Below are 17,676 nucleotides of genomic sequence, written 5' to 3' on the forward strand. Positions count from 1 at the left end.
ATATTTCATTTATCAAAAAGGAGTTGGTGGTCGTTAAATTCATCGACTAGAAATCCCACTTTAGGGCAAGAAATATTTTACTTTTTTGAAATATTTTTCGAAAATGATCTAACAAACCTTTTATTTAAGAGTTTTTTTTCAGAAAGTTTAATTAACGGTACTTTTTGGTATTGATTCTCACTAAGGTTCCATTTTTGTGTGTTAAGTTCTTTGTGTTGTTTACTGTTAAAGTGAGAATAAAAGCGTGTCACCAAAATTGAAATTGAAGTAAATTTCTCTACTAGAATCAGATCTTAATTCAATGGGTAGTTCACTTTGTCGTAAATGGTTAAGTACCTTGGTTTTTTTATACTTAAACTTAGTTTGTACAATTCATAACGTGGATTTGATAACTTCTTTGATGATTTCACTAGATAAAAAAAGGTTTGGAATTAAGAAAAAATGTGTGGGTTAGAACCTTTAGTATTGTAGTAGAAAAAAAAGAGTGTATAGATTTGTTTATTGTTCATCCGTTAAAACAATAATTTTGGAAATTATAATGCATTACTATCTTTTATGAATAATAAAAGAAATAAAAATAAAGTAAGAAACAGTTAAAAAAAAAGAGAAGGTAACAAACTTATAGTAATAATTTCTCAAAATGAAACATGTACATTGATTACTGTCAAAAATAAGAAGTAGTTTAAGATAGTTTTTATAATAGATTATAGTTGTAGGGAATACACCTGCAGCTGCCGCTGTACCTACCACACACATCCCTTGGAGGCTGTGTAGATAGGTCGTTGGCCTTCAAAGGGATAATAACCCCTAGAGGCCGACAACCCCTTTCACTTCACTTCCTTGTACCATTTGTTATCTTTAAAAAAATATATATATCTATATGTACAAAAAAGGAAAAGTAATGCGACTCGCAGGAGTTCTCTCCTTGCACCAGTCTACTGGTGACGCGTGATGATAACACTTAATTGTTATCATTATTTCATAATCTATATTCTTTCTTTCTAATTTTGTTTTCATATTTCTTTATTATTATATTAAGTTTCATCTAGTGCCCTCCATGAGAAAAAAATATTTTGAAAATGTTGATTGATCTTGAAAAAGAGGAAAAACGTTTAAGTGAAATGAAACATTTAAAATAAGTTTTAAAACCTCTTACTCAGATTATTTATTAAATAAAATTGTGGTTCATGAAGTTTTCCTTTTTAAGTTTTGAGCGGATTGGACATTGTTTCCCTAGGGTGAAAAGAAATTGAGGTATCCACGGCCACGTTGACATAGATGACAAAGGACGACTTATTACGTGTCTTGTACAGCAGAAATCAGGGCTTTTGGACATGTAGATGTAGATATACTTAAATAAAACTAGACTTAGGCTCAAATGAACATTTCGGACATTACCTTAATTATAGTTTTATAATACATAAAATTCTGTACATTAAATAACGATGTATTAAGCTAAAATTAGAAACTGTTAAATTACATGATTTTGTTTATGTTTAAGAACATTTCTTTTATTAACCAACTTTTCATTAAGGCTAGAACGATGGTTCTCAACTTTTTTTAGAATGACAGGACACATCTTGAGCTATTTCTTGGGGAACACCAACTTACAAAATTTGAAGTATTATATACTGCAATATTGATGAATAATTAGAAGAAATAAATAAAACAAGTTGCAGCTTGCATTATAACATTTACGAGAAATAATTACTTTCTTTTATTACTGTATATTTACAGGTTGTTTGAAAACAAATTTATACTTGTGACCAACAAAGTAATAATTTTAATATAAAACTTGTGCTTGATGTTGTACAAAAATTTCTGGCCGAACAAACGGTAATGTACACTAATTTCCAGCTCAAATTGTTTAGCGTTTTTCGCGTTTCATTATTTTAAACTTAAGTAAAAAAAAACAATTCCAGATAAATCTTAAAATTTTGTTTTAATCGCTGAATATTCTGTTTTGACATACAGGTAGATCCATTTCGGTTTATTTTTCGTATAAGTAATTGTCCACAATCTGTAGAATGAAGTGCTAATTCTGCTTTCAATTTTGTAGGCAAACAGCACTTTAAGATATTTGTACAAAGTCCAGAAATGTTTAGAAAAATGATTTATTCTTTTTATTCAACGTGAAACAAGTGCAGTTGCTGGTAAGCGATATTTGTTCATATGATATACCGTTAATTAGAAGCAAGAAGTCTGATTCTACACTACCTCTCTGTAATTTTTGTTTTACGTTTGAACTATTGAATTTTATTACAAAAAAATTTTTCTGGGAACATAATAAACGTTACGGGACACCAATGTTTCGTAGAATACACTGAGAAATATTGAGCTAAAAGTGGGTTTGGTACAATGAACCCTTTTAATGCAAAAAGAAATAGAATATTGCTGGACACAATAAGTTATTTAATGACAATTAATGTAAACGGAAAAATGCTTAAAAATAGAAGATTTTGTTGAAAAAACGCTAAATCCTGGCAACAAGAAGGATATCCATTGGTAGAATAAAACAAAAAATTACCAATGCACCAAAAATCAATTGAAATATAATATGGTAAGTATTAGATAAAGTAAGGTCTATGTTCCAACTAATTAAATTTATCCTGTGGAAGTTGGTGTTTCTTGAGGTAGTATTTTTGGGCCTATTCTCTTCATTATTTTTCACCTCAGATCTTCCAGCACATCCTAAGACATCAACCTTCGCTTAGCGTTACGATGTAGCTATTTCTCTCAATTCAGATCCAGCCCAATCCAATCACAACTTGCAGCAACACTTAAATTACCTAGAACTGGTTCAGAAAATGGAAAATCACAGTTAATTTACGAAAATGTCGAAATATAAGTAAGTTTCACTTTTAGACTTGTGTTTCTTGCCTTTACTCGTACTGTCAAACACCTACCATTCTTCACTGAAATGCGATACGAATACTAGTCTTAATCAACAAGAAATAAAGAAACGCTTCTGTGCGTCAACCTGGCAGACGTTCAAAACTTAAACTGGTCAACAAAGTACGGCTATTTAACGCCCTCTACTCATAGCCTAATTGAGCTTATGGTCTCGGACTGTGGGTTCCACCAAACATTCCACAATATTGACCGTCTCAAATCATTAAAATCCAAAATTCTTCTCCGAATATCTATCGCCCCGCATATTACAGCCCCAACTGCTCTATCCATAATGACCTTAACATTCCATTTATCAAGGATTTAATATCACCTTGCTATAAAAACGTACATTCTCAACTATGTGGTTATCCTAAAGCATTAATAAGACAGCTCTCAAATTTGACTCTTTCTGATTGATTGTTTTTTGACACGACATCTTTGACAGATTTTTGGTCGCGTGATTTCCTGGGCGATGAAAAAATCAGTAAATAGTTATATTTTTTAAACTCACTACTAGGCGATGTCTCTTCTCTTTCTTCTGTAGTTATCTTATTTATTTGATACTGGTCTACAGGTGTAAATTTCAAATACAAGTATACAAAATTACAATCCTTTAATAATATTGAAAACATATTATTTATGTAATCGTTGTTGAAAATTTTGAATATTACCTTTGGCAATGACAATGCTGATAGACAAGTAAAGGAGATAATAAACCAACAAAGCCTAATGTTGGAATTATAATGCCATTTGACATAAAAAAAAAACTTTACTCACAGGTTGAGAAATGGAAAAACTTTAAATGAAAATCCGAAGCAACAATACAGCCATCAGTTTCAAGAAAACCATTTATTTTCGAAGATAAGAAAGGTAGAAACAATTTTTTCACAACTATGATTTAGACTATGATTCAATCATAACTTCTCAGTTAGTCCAGCATGTCGCTGTCATACAGAGAGAGACCTCAGGCAATAATCGTCCATCTGATACCAGTCCAGTAATAAGCACCGGAACGACTTGGACAAGGTTATGTACCATCATTACACAATCAAAATGTTCACTATCTGTGAACCTACCTATATTATTAAATAAGAAAAAAAAAGGGTTGTATCTGAAAATCTAGAACTATATTCTAAATAAAATCAGGTGTAAATACACATTACTCCCTTTACTACATTTTTGAGAGACTAAGTTAAATTGCAAAATATCCCAAATCCTATTTTCTGAAACAAAATTATCCAAATGAAAGCTTTTGAACTAAATACAGAGTCCAGGAAAGTAGGCGACAAAGTTTCTGAAAACTAAAAAATGGCTTTCATTAAGCACTACCAGGTTTTAGAATTTTAGCAGGATATTTCAATGTATGGGACTAATGTAATGTATGGTACATTACATTCAAATTGTACTTTAGAGGAAGGTTATAAACAAAGTATTCTAGTAAAAATTCTCATAACCTGTAGATTATCATGAATACAATCAGCATAGTTTTTTATTAAAAAAAAAAAAAAAAAAACATCATTGGAACCGTTTTCGACTAAATCCAAAAAAGGGAAAATCTAATAATGTATTTTTTTTTGGTAAAGGAATTTCGATTGTTAAGTTAGTAGGATCTAAAATTTTAGCTTCTTGTATTTTTTATTTCTTGAGATTTTCTGTTCAAATACTAACTTCCATTTTTTCCAAACTCAGAGGATTTTAAAACGGACATTTCCAGTTTGAAATTCAACTTCGAAAATTTTACATCATCGTGATAATTTTCTAACCTTGTAAGAGAAAGTAACAAATCATCCTTAATTTTTGTTTGTTTTTCCCCCCTTTATTCTTGTGATAATTAATTTTTTCTAAGATTCTTCGATGGCACGTAAGTTAATGAAAAAGGTGAATAGTTATCAAGACAAGCAAAGATTTAGTAAGTAGACAAGGTAAGGAGTTGGCTAAGTTGGTTAGTGCTCAGCACTCCTACGCAAAGTCCTGGATTCAAGTCCAGCTTCCCATTTAAAAGTACCTTTTTCATCATGGAGAAAAACGTTAAGATTCATTCATTATTATTCCCTAAAGAACCTGTATATAAACTTGGAATAATGCACAAAATTATATAAAAATTGGGCGTGTTTATCTCAGAGATAGTTGATGGCTGCCCTACCGATCACTCTACATTCAAAATTCTTTTGCTAGATGTGCAAATGACTTACTGCAGGCTACTGCAACATTGATTTGTCGAATAAAGAAAGTAAAAGAATAAGTAATCGTCAATTTCTTTTCATGCATGTTTAACTGCCAATTAAATGCAATGAACATATTTTTTTATAGCTTTCCACGAAAGAATGAAATTGGTAGTAATACGAAGTGGTAGTAGTTGAAATAGAAACCTCAAAATGCGAATACAAGACCGTGTGATACTATACCATTGTAGTAAACACTCGCCTTAAAAACTAGAAATACAGAATATATCTTTAAGGTCTAGGTAGACACAACAAATAGAACCAATATTCCAGCTCGGAATCCACATACTAAATAGAAGGAAATGCCTTGAACTTAACAGACCGAAAAAATGCCACCATGATGTGGTCTAATGGACTTAAATTTAAAGAAAACCTGGTTTTTATATCGAAAATTCTTCTTTTGATTACAGAAATTACCATTTTACTTTTCTAATTTTATCCACCACAAATAAATTGAAATAGGTAACCGAATTACCTGTATCCAATTATTTAAAATTTTTTGTTCTCTCACTTTTTGCACAAAATCTCTGATTCAAGCAATCATTTTGGTTCTAGATAATCTTCTTTGTCAACTGCGGCCTTGTTGGCCAAACGTGGAGTCTCTATGAGTTTGATATGCCAAACTAAAGCAAGATGAGCGCAGTTGTCTAAACAGTCTCCTCCAGTTGATACTGTCAGGAAGTCTATATGACTGTATTACATTGTAAGTGGTAAATAAACAACAACAAAATCTTGGGCAGTACTTTCTCCTATTAATATTCTTAAGGTACTAACTCATAAATTAACTCAGAATCCTGGGGGTCAACTTCTTATTACATAAAATATTACTAACAATACCACTGAAACACTGAAATCTCACTATGCTGGGAACCTTTTACCAATCCTACCCTGAGAATTACCCTTTAAAAACTATTTTTTTCTAGAAAAATGATTATACAAAATGTAATTAATATATCAATGTGAAAAGACACCCAAATTTTAAGAAAATCGCCGGGACCGTTTTTTTAAGAAAGTAAAAACCAAATTCAGTAAATTTTTTTACCGATTTTGACCAAAACTGTAGCGTTACATTACAGTGATGGTAGCTAACCATCGATATCATCGATATCGATAAAATAAATCAATTTTCAACTTCTGCAAATTTCTCTTTTTTTGAGTTACATTGTATACATACAGACCAATTTGTAAAAACTTTGTTTTTGTATTTGAAAGACCCAAATTTCCGATGAAATCTAAAAATAAAAAATCTACATGTTAACGATACTTTCTCTTTTTTAAGAAAAGTCACAAAAGATATGAAGATAATTTTACTCGTCAACGAAGTATTCCCAGAGCGAATAATAATTACAAGGCATTACTTTGTTATGGTCAACTCAAAAGTATTAATTCTATTTATTCCATTACATATCTAGTCAGAGATTTATTTAAAACATTACATAGTCATTTCCTGACACATGACGATTTCTCCCCACTTCTTAATGCAGTCATTAGTTCCCCTAACTTCCTTAAAGTTCATTCTTAATTAAAAACAAAAAAAAAGTGGATGTAAAAAAGCTTAGGCGACAATCTTTTATCGTATTTTTCATAATTATAGTAACTGGTAAGTAATGTTTGTTTAAACTTCGTAAATCAAGGGAAAGTTTGATTGTCCATTTTACTACTTTGTCAATGAAATTTGCTAATAAAATGTCTAAATCAGTAGTTCTTAAAACTTCCCTAGATAATAATAGTTAAATCAAGAGGAGATTTTGGGGTATACGCTCAATAAAAGAGGCTAATGTAGCTTCCTCCATTAATTTAGAGATCGCCCCAGGAATGTACAGTTCATGTTAGAAGGATGCGGAAATCTTTAGAGTAGTTTGTGAACATGTCAGGCTTATACCTAGAAGTACAAAATTAACAAAACAAAGCTCTGAAATTTTGATATAATAGACCAAATAAAAGTTACATTTTCTTTTGTTAAAAACATTTGGGGTAGGCTAACCTCGCTAATAGGAAACCTCAACATTGCCAGTGAGTATAGTATGTACCTATTTCGCAATGACAAAATAATAAAAGATGGAAACTTAACTTATAAAGTTAACATAAAACTCAACATTACTGATAAAACATTTGGAGTAAAACACACCTTAAAGTAAAAAAAATCGCCTTATAGCCTCAAAAAAATTCAAAACTCATACGTATGTACATATGTATGTATATTTCTAATGAATGCTTCATTCTGATAGATACAATAACCGAAGAAATAATTCTATTAAATTGGTTTTAACTTAATTAATAAGTTTTCTTACTACAAAATTCTCATAGAAATTAAACATTGTTGTTTAACTTAATTCAGGGAAGTTTTCTTATTAATTAGATAGAGCTCACGAATTATTAATAATAATAATTGTCTTTATTAATTATATTTACATTTATATTCATAAAAATCACCTACAAAAGAAAATAACTAAATATACTACAATCATTTAATATTTTAACTGAAGACACACCTCTTGGTCTTTTTGGACCTCACGAATTATTAATTAATTTATAAATAGTAAACTACCAGAATCGTTTACGAGTAAATATAAAAAAAATAATTAAAATAAAAAATAAATCAAATAACTTCCCAAAAGTTTAGTTCGTACTTCTGGCCATTTGATATCTAATTTTATTATTCTTAACGTGAAATATTTCAGAAGCTCTCAAACTTTTTCGTCTGCCGCCCCAATTTGAGAATCAATTAGTTTCTATCGCCCGCTAAAATTTTTAACTTTACCACAATTTAAAAATCACAATCGCAATCGTTGCTTTAATTTAATTATAGCGTATGAGTCCTATTCTGTTTCCGAGTTCGAACTTACATTTTAAATGAGACTGTACTAATGAGAGCAATAAAAGGCAACTTTATAAATGATATTTAGACAAACTTTTCGAATTAAAACAAACATTTCTATTTAAATTTTAAAACTAATCTAATGTGAAGGATGAATCTGATGAATTTTAAAAAGTTTGGTTAATATCAGGCTCGAATTTACTCGAAAAACAGTCGTAAGTCACCACGTTCGGTAACATGCAAACGATTTATCTTTCTAGTTAGCAGCATTACCACACTAAATCCACGTTCATCACAAATATGACTATAGGAATGCTATCAAAAATCGATGACCACAATCCCAGGATACAATTGCGGGATTGGCTTTTGTAGCCCAAAATTAACGAAAAAATGAAATAAAAAACAACTAAAAAATCGATGTAGTTTAGTAGGTAGGCTTCAACACCCCAATTTTCTTATGCCCTTTACCGCCCCTCTGTAGGTTTCCAGCACCCTTAAGGGGGGCGTTATTGCCCACTTTGAAATAGCCTATTCTAAATGTTGAATACCTAAAAGTACCCTTTGGAACTTTTGATAATGAAGTGCTTTAAAGTATTTTGCTTTTATTTCCAACAAAACTTATAAAAAATAATGATTTACGGAAATAATCTTCTAAATAAGAAAAAACAAAGGAGAATTCCTCAAAATTGCGATAAACGAATCACCGGTTCCAGTGGGATTTCCATTTAAGGTATTTTTTTAAAAAACCTTCCTCTAGGATTTTCCTGGTTGGTCAAGAACAAAATATCCTGTTAAACATCCGGTCATTTTTGTCATTACACAACTATACACTAACATATTTCGGTTCAAATGTAAAAAAAATTCAGTTTAAAAGCTAGCCTTAACACCAAAGAGATTACGTCAATAAGAAAAGTGAAAAACGTTCTCCAAAGGTTATAAATTAATTTGGAATTCGTCTTTGTTTTCAGTAATTTATTAATGTTTTTAATTTAAGGTGTAACATCCAAGGTGATTATTAAAATCCAATGAAGCTATTAAGTCTCCAGAAGAAATCAAGAAATCGAACTTGATGCCTAATTTAATGGTTTCCATTTTTTCTTAGTGTTTAACTGGAGATTTGTTCAGAAATTTTCATTTTATTTTAAGATATTAAATTCAGGTATCCAAATACTGATTACTCTGGTATATTAATACTTATTAGTATCAGCATTTTCATAAGAAAATACTTGATTTTCCAGAAAAGGAAATTTCTAATTTTGCAAGCTAAAAATATTATTGAATCAACAATTGGGTTCGCGTAATTTACATCCTGCAACTTCCCTTAATTTCTAAAACTTAGAATGAAGTTGCAAAAGTAAAGTTCGTCGAATTTCTGAAACCTTAAGTACACAATCTTTATAATAATGGGATAAATGTTTTTTTATTTTCCTTGTAAGAAACACTGTGCTTCTGCGAAAGTGCTTATTTTGATTAAATTGTAAGAGTATTAGTGAGATATTCAATTTAAAATTAATACTCTGTGAAACCGCAAAACCTTACTTAGTTTTCAAAAGCTAATAACGTAAATTCTGTAGCTAAATTCAATAATATCATAAAACGAATTTTATAATAGGTTTATTTAATCTCTTACCAAGAAACGAAAAAAAATTAAACAGTTTTATGTCTGAGCGATTTGTTTTAAATGAATCTTAATTGCTCCAGATATTAAAACTCCGGGGAAAACATGATCGTACAAGTTTACAGGGAATAACTAATGCCGTAGTTTCCCTAGAATTACTCAAAATCGATTTACTCCTAAAAATGTTTCAAATAAAAGTTTGGTTACAACCAGGAAATCCCAGGTTAGTTTATTTGTTTTTGTTTGGTTCTCCCTAATGGGTTGTTGCAACGGTCAGTTTATTTAACCAATAACAGTTAATTCAGTTCCTCTTGTGAAAAACCTCTGGCCGCTACTTCCTTTTACTTAAAAATAAATAAATAAATAAAAGAAAAGACATTTGGGTTTTCCCTCGTTTTCTCTTCTGTGGTAGCTACCAATCGCGAAAACGCCTCACGGCCACCATATTCGGGTTTAATCGATGCTGGTGTCCTTGCGATAATTTATATTTCAGTCTTATCTCCTCGAATGGTAGTGAAACATCCAGGAAAAGTGAAAATATTATTAATTTCTTTCACCGATCTTGATAATAATACAATTCCCCTAAAAGTAAATTTTCTTAATCACTCCTCAGCTTTAAAAAGAAAAGAAAAGATGAAAAATTATAATAAAATAGACCATATTTAGAGGATTTAGAGTCCTGGTTTGTTGTCGAGCAATGACGTGTTCGCGCACGATACAAAGCAGTGTTATGCTCCAGTCCACCCCAGGAAGTGTGAGATAGTATATTTCACGCACTGCTGATATATATCTACATATATACTCTTTTCTGTTATAATTTTTCTGTAAAATAGTGGGAGTTTTAATATTTTAAAAATATTAAAGCAAAAACCTAAAGCAGAAGTGAAAAAAAAGGATCTCTTTTGGAAGAAGGGGAAAAAGTTAACCAACAATACGTAGGAAGTTACATAGGTAGGCAGTGGAATAATTGAAGGAAGGCAAGGAGTGGCATACATACACTAACTCATAGATAAACACGTAAATACACAGCCTGAATGTTGGTGCTGGTGTTAGTTTGGATGGTATTGAGATAGTGGGGAGTTGGGGCCTTGAGAACTACTGTTATCAACATGGTTTACTCCTAACTGCAGTAAATACTACATACACTCGTCTCCTACATACCTTACACTAACAAAGTATACTTCACTACTTAAATGTAACCCTCTAAAATATCTTTCTCATTTTCACCTAATTTACCACTATTCTTAAAGAAAAAAATAAAATAAAATAACCTTTTAATGCTTCCATGTTAAATTTCAGATTCCAAAGGTTAGAATTTTAATCAGTACAACACATCATTTCGATGGCGACCAAATAAATTTAGACTACGTCACGAAGGTTTCAAAGAATGCCAAAAGAAAATCCTATTGGCAGAAATCTTATTATGTATTAATTATACAAAACATTTATTGTTATTGTTTATTAATTTAATAAATCCTGTTTTATGTTACCTTTTATAATATAACTACAAAAATATAACTTTTCTTTTTATTGTTTTTGATTACGCTTAGTAAAAATGTCAATCTGTATTTACAACAAAACTATTTGCTACGTATATTTTTTGTTTTGTTTAAAAAGAGGGTGTTTATTGTTCAAATACCAGTAAAAGTAACTTTGTATGTTCAATACCATTTAATTTTTTTTATCAGGCCATTATTTTTACGTAACAACTGCTTGCAGTTTTTTATTTCTATTTTTTAGCTCAATTGTGTGAACTATTACTGGCATGCCAAAAATGGCTATATTTTCAACATACGAGGGTCGTTTGAAAAGTCCGTGCAAAGTCAGAGAGATAGCACCACTGGCGCGTATCGAGGTTATGTTTAGTTAGTAGCATCTCTTGGAAGAACACACACCAAGTTTCAGCCAGATCGGTCTATTTCTTTGTGTTTGGCATTCGTTTGAATCGAGGAAGTCGAGTGATTTTCAAAAAATGGACGAAAAAGAATTTCGTGTGTTGATTAAACACTACTTTATGAAAGGCAAAACGCCTCAGGAGACTAAAGAGAAGCTTGATAAACATTATGGTGACTCTGCACCTTCGATTAGAACAGTTTATAAGTAGTTTCAAAATTTTCGGAGTGGCCATATGGGCACAAGTGACGCTGAACGTTCTGGACGCCCTGTTGAGGTTACTACTCCAGAAATCATTGATAAAATCCATGATATGGTGATGGATGACAGAAGAGTGAAGGTGCGTGAGATTGCTGGTGCTGTGGGCATCTCGAATGAACGTGTACATAATATTTTGCATCAACATTTGGACCATGACAAAGCTATCCGCAAGATGGGTGCCGCGATTGCTTACGCTTGACCAAAAACGAAATCGTGTGAAGTGTTGCAAGGACGGTTTGCAGCTGTTCCAGAAGAATCCGCAGGACTTTAAGCGTCGTTTCGTCACTGTGGATGAAACATGGATACATCACTACACTCCTGAGACCAAAGAACAATCTAAACAATGGGTTACCAAGGAGGAATCTGCGCCAAAAAAGGCGAAGACCGTTCCTTCGGCCGGAAAGATTATGGCGACTGTCTTTTGGGATTCGCAAGGAATAATCCTCATCGACTATCTGGAAAAGGGTAAAACTATTACAGATGCATATTATTCATCGTTATTGGACCGTTTGAAAACCGAGCTGCAAGAAAAACGCCCACGATTGGCCCACAAAAAAGTCCTTTTGCATCACGACAACGCACCAGCTCACACCTCAGCAGTTGTGGTCGCAAAATTAATGGAAATAGGGTTCCAACTCGTTTCACATCCCCCCCTATTCTCCAGACTTGGCTCCCTCGTACTACTATTTGTTCCCCAATATGAAGAAATGGCTGGCGGGAAAAAGATTTTATTCAAACGAGGAGGTGATTGCAGAAACGAATGACTATTTTTCAGACTTGGACAAATCCTATTATTCGGAAGGGATCAACAAACTAGAGCAGCGTTGGACGAAGTGAATAAGCCTAAAAGGAGACTATGTTGAAAAATAAAAAAGGTTTACCCCAAAAAATTAAGTAGTTTTTATTTTTGCACGGACTTTTCAAACGACCCTCGTATGTACCTAAAATAAAATTGTGAATATTTTTATAATTTTTGGTTTAATGTAGTTCAGAAATAATGTCTTAGCTGAAAAGAGAACACATTTCTACAGTTAGCAATTAAAATTATATTTTTTTAAAGAACTAAAATGTGCAGTTTGTCTTATCAAATAAATTATAATCCAAAACAAGTATTATTGGGTCGAGTAAAGTCAGTATTCTGCTGATACAAATCTTTTTTTTTTCTTAATTCTTTTGTATAATAAATAATAAAATGGAGATTTGCCATGAAACACAACTTCAAAGAAATAGGGTTAGCTTGTGCGGCCATTAAGGATGAGAAACGCTGATTTTAACAATTACCCAATTCTTTGCAGCGTTAGGGTAAAGCAGACGAACATTTCACAAATTATCCGCGTAAGCGTTTATTTTTAATACTTATCATATCTAATCAGCACACTTCCGCCTCTTTAATTGTCTTTAATATCATTGATGAATAATTAAAAATGGTGGGAGTTGAGTAGGCAACCATTGCTTAAGTTCATTGGTAATATTAGGATGGAAGATTTGCGAGGAATCGGTCAAATAAAACAACTCGTCTCTTTGCCAACGTTTCGACAAATATATTGCCCTCTACAGGGCGTGGCTATGCGCCCTGAAGAGGACAATATATTTGTCGAAACGTTGGCAAAGAGACGAGTTGTTTTATTTGACCGATTCCTCGTAAATCATCCATCCTAAGTTTAACAATTTACGGTCGCGAAACCAATATATTCATTGGTAATGTCAATCTTGCATTCTCCTTCTTTACTCCGATCATACTCTGTCGGTCAACAATGATTCAATTGTTGGAATCACATAAGGAGAAAATCATACTCATAAGGGTATGAAGCTTAAAAATAAGAGCTTTACGATTTACCAGAGAAAAGATGGATACAAAAATAGTACTTCTTTCTCTTGATTAAAAGTTTCAACAAATCATTATTTATCCAAGTAAAATTATTAAATATGTATCGCAGCATACATGAAAAAACATGAAAATGCTTTAACATCATCTAGTATGTTAACTATCTTTTGATCAAGTAACCGATACGTAGCATAGAACACAATACATTTTATGTTTAACAGTTTTATACAGAGTGTTCAGCAAAAGACTACCGTTACTTCGGGAGGCGATTCTGGGCATCATTTGCAAAAAAAAAAAAGTCCATATAAACTATGGCTCGATTCGGCTCCGTTTTGTAGATAATTTTAAGTTTATGTTTTATCAAGGTATTTACTACTTTTTAGCAAACAGTAGCCTATACGTATTTCTCAAACTATTAGAGCTACAGCAATTTCAATAAGCTCATTAGAAAGAAGGTTAAATTTACTTTTAAATTAGATAATTTATATTCTAAAATAATAATATCGAGTATTTCACTTTGTGGCCCAAACATAAGAAATAGCAAGTTTCTAATTTTTTCCAAAAACTTTGACTTCATTTTTCTCAAAAATATTATATAAGTTTAAAACGTGCACTACTCATGAAAAACATCTACATACAAGCACCTTTCGAAAGATATATCATGAATAGTGATTATTTTAAAAATTGATGCAGAAATCTCTGATTAATTGCAGAAAATAGGCGTCAAAACAGCGTCGGCATTATGAAAGGAATTCACCTACCATAAGAATATAATTGATCAGAAACATCAAATCCAGTAACATTTTTATGCAAACGTGTAATTTAATAATTAATTTATTTAAGAACTATATTCAAAAATATAAAATTTACATCATAAATAATAAAGTAAAATAAAAAGAAGAAAATGATATATAATGTAAAATGAGGGGGGTTAGGTACCAATTTCGAAAGAATTTTCGTTTAACGAGTTTAGATTTGTGCGTTATTCTTTAATTAATTAAAAAAATATGATTAATATGTGAATAAAACACAGATTTTCATGAACTACAGAATTAACAGATTATGAAGAGCTAATAATAAGCGGAGCACAGGAGGTTGCGAAGAGCTAATGAATAAGCCAAAAACTTATTAATCACTCTAATCCCCAAATTAAATAATGGTGGATGGAATACTTCACCGGACCGCCTGTACATCTCCACGATCGTCTTAGCGTTCGGAACACCCTATCAGGAAATCATCTAGACGGGAGTATTCTCCACTATTCCCATCTTCGAAACCGTAGATATGTTAACATATCGCGATATTCCGTATTTGAATACGTTGGCATGATGATAGCAAAACGACTACTAAATATCTAAGCAAATGTAGACTTTAAACTATCTTTTCTTTTTGTTGTATTTATTAATTTTTATAAGCCGTATTAGGATAAAACATGTCAGTTATTAACTTGGAGATTAGAGCGATAAGTAAGTTCTCAACTTATTTATTAGATCTTCACAATCTGTTAATTTTAAAAGTTTATTTTGTAGTTCAAGAAAATCTGTGTTTTATTCACATATTTAGCATATTATTTTAATTAATTAAAGAATAACACGCAAATCTAAACTCGTTAAACGAAAATTCTTTCTAATGAGCTTATTGAAATTGCTGTAGCTTTAATAGTTTGAGATATTAGACAACTGTTTGCTAAAAAGTAGTAATACCTTGATAAAACATAAAATTAAAAATATCTATAAAACGGAACCGAATCGTGCCATAGTTTATTAGGATTTTTTGTTACCAATGATGCCCAGAATCTCCTCCCGAAGTAACGGTAGTCTTATGCTGAACATCCTGTATAAAACTATTAAACATAAAATCATTCCTAGTTTAACAATAAATTCTAACCAGGAATCCATTTCTTTGGCAGGGCTTGATCGTATCGTAATGTGTATCCTAGATTTAGACCTAAAAGACCAGAAAAAAAGTTTGTCTAGTTTGCCAGTAGAAAGAGGTTCAGCAGAAAGGGAAAAAGTATATCATCGCTACTTTTACTAGAAATTCCACTATTTCTACCGCCAGAAAACTATTCTCATGCCAGGGCTTGATCATACCTATTGGGTCGGCTTACTTTCAAAGCAGAAGTTCAGAAGAAAGAGAAAAAGTGTATAATCATCGCTACTTTTACTAGAAATTCCACTATTTCTACCGCCAGAACACTATTCTCATGCCAGAGCTTGATCATACCTATTGGGTCGGCTTACTTTCAAAGCAGAAGTTCAGAAGAAAGAGAAAAAGTGTATAACCATGGCTACTTTTACTAGAAATTCCACTATTTCTACCGCCAGAACACTATTCTCATGCCAGGGCTTGATCATACCTATTGGGTCGGCTTACTTTCAAAGCAGAAGTTCTGAAACAAGGGAAAAGTGTATAATCATTGCTAGTTTTACTAGAAATTCCTTTATTTCTACTTCCGCAACACTATTCTCTTGTCAGCGCTTGTTCATACACATTGGGTCGGCTAGTTTTAGAAGCAGACGTGCAGAGAAAAGGGAAAAAGTATATAAGTATCGCTACTTTTACTAGAAATACCACTATTTCTACCGCCAGAACACTATTCTCATGCCAGGGCTTGATCATACACATTGGTTCGGCTAGTTTTGGAAGTAGAAGTTCAGAAGAAAGAGAAAAAGTATATAATCATTGCTAGTTTCTGCTTCCATAAAGCAATTTTGATGCTAGGTTCAGAAGATATACATTAGGTCGACTAGTTTAAGATATAAAAATTTAAGAAAAAGGAAAAATACGACATAGTCCTTAGTTTTGCTGGAATTTCCTTATTTTCTGTTTCTATTATTCTATGTATTATCTATCTATTTCTACAATCTATTATTCTATCTATTTCTATCTATTATATCAATTGAATATTGTGCACATTAGATTGGATTCTTTTAGTTGCAGAGGTACGGAAAAAACAGAAAAATACGAAATCACTCTTCGATTGACAGGAATTACCTTTTTTTTCTGTTCATAACATTTCATTATTACGTCAAGGGTGAAATATAGGAGATGGGGTTACTAGTTTTAATTGTTGACTTTCAGGAATGACGGAAAATGCAAAAGCATTCGTCTTTTTACAGAAATTTCCATCTTTTCACTCTGAAACAGTATATCATTATGCCAAGAATGAAATATAGAAGCTGAGTTGGATTGTTTTAAATGTTGACGTTCAGGAATGACGGAAAAAAGCAAAAGTATTCTTCTTTTTACTGCAATTTCCACCTTTTCTGCTTCTAAGGTTGTATCATTATGCCAAGAATTAAATATAGAAGATTAGTTAGCTTGTTTTTTAACATAGATGTTCCAGACGATCTAAAAGACAAGAAAAAAAGAGAAAAATTAGAAAATACATGCTAGAGTTACTACAAATTCCTTACTTCTTTCTACAACAATTATTGTGAATGACAATTTAGGTTCAGGAAAATCTCAGCTAGTTTCCTAGAAGTACATTTTTCTTTTTTTTTAGTTTAAATTTCAAAGGGGCTCTGCTAATTTGCTAGTATTAATGAAATTCGGTTATTGAAATCCAGAAGAGAATTCCTATAAACAACTCGTCGGCAAGAAGAAGCCCGGAAAAAGGTAAATATCCATATTTTTTGATTAGGTAGGCTAGTTTTGGAAGTAGAAGCTCAGAAAAAAGAGAAAAACTGCAAAATAATTGCTACTTTGACTAGAATTTCCTCTATTACTCCTTCCAGAAACCTATCCTCATGCCAAGGCTTGATCATACACATTGGGTCGGCTAGTTTTGAAAGCAGACGTGCAGAATAAGAAAAAAAGTGTATAATCATCTCTACTTTTACTAGAAATTCCACTATTTCTACCGCCAGAACACTATTCTCATGCAAGGGCTTGATCATACCTATTGGGTCGGCTTACTTTCAAAGCAGAAGTTCAGAAGAAAGAGAAAAAGTGTATAATCATCGCTACTTTTACTAGAAATTCCACTATTTCTACCGCCAGAACACTATTCTCATGCCAGGGCTTGATCATACCTATTGGGTCGGCTTACTTTCAAAGCAGAAGTTCAGAAGAAAGAGAAAAAGTGTATAATCATGGCTACTTTTACTAGAAATTCCACTATTTCTACCGCCAGAACACTATT

General features: G+C 31.9%; 1 long non-coding RNA gene across 1 annotated transcript; it reads left to right on the top strand.

Annotated features, from left to right (window-relative positions):
* Positions 1-6,342: 6,342 nt before the first annotated feature.
* LOC141454699 (uncharacterized) lies at positions 6,343-10,920 on the top strand. The gene is made up of 2 exons (XR_012458904.1): positions 6,343-6,714; positions 10,850-10,920. It is a non-coding gene; the product is annotated as an uncharacterized lncRNA (long non-coding RNA).
* Positions 10,921-17,676: the final 6,756 nt, after the last annotated feature.

This window comes from Rhodnius prolixus, unplaced genomic scaffold (assembly GCF_049639745.1).
Source record: "Rhodnius prolixus isolate KJV_2025 unplaced genomic scaffold, Rpr scaffold_9, whole genome shotgun sequence".
Lineage (NCBI taxonomy): Eukaryota > Metazoa > Arthropoda > Insecta > Hemiptera > Reduviidae > Rhodnius > Rhodnius prolixus.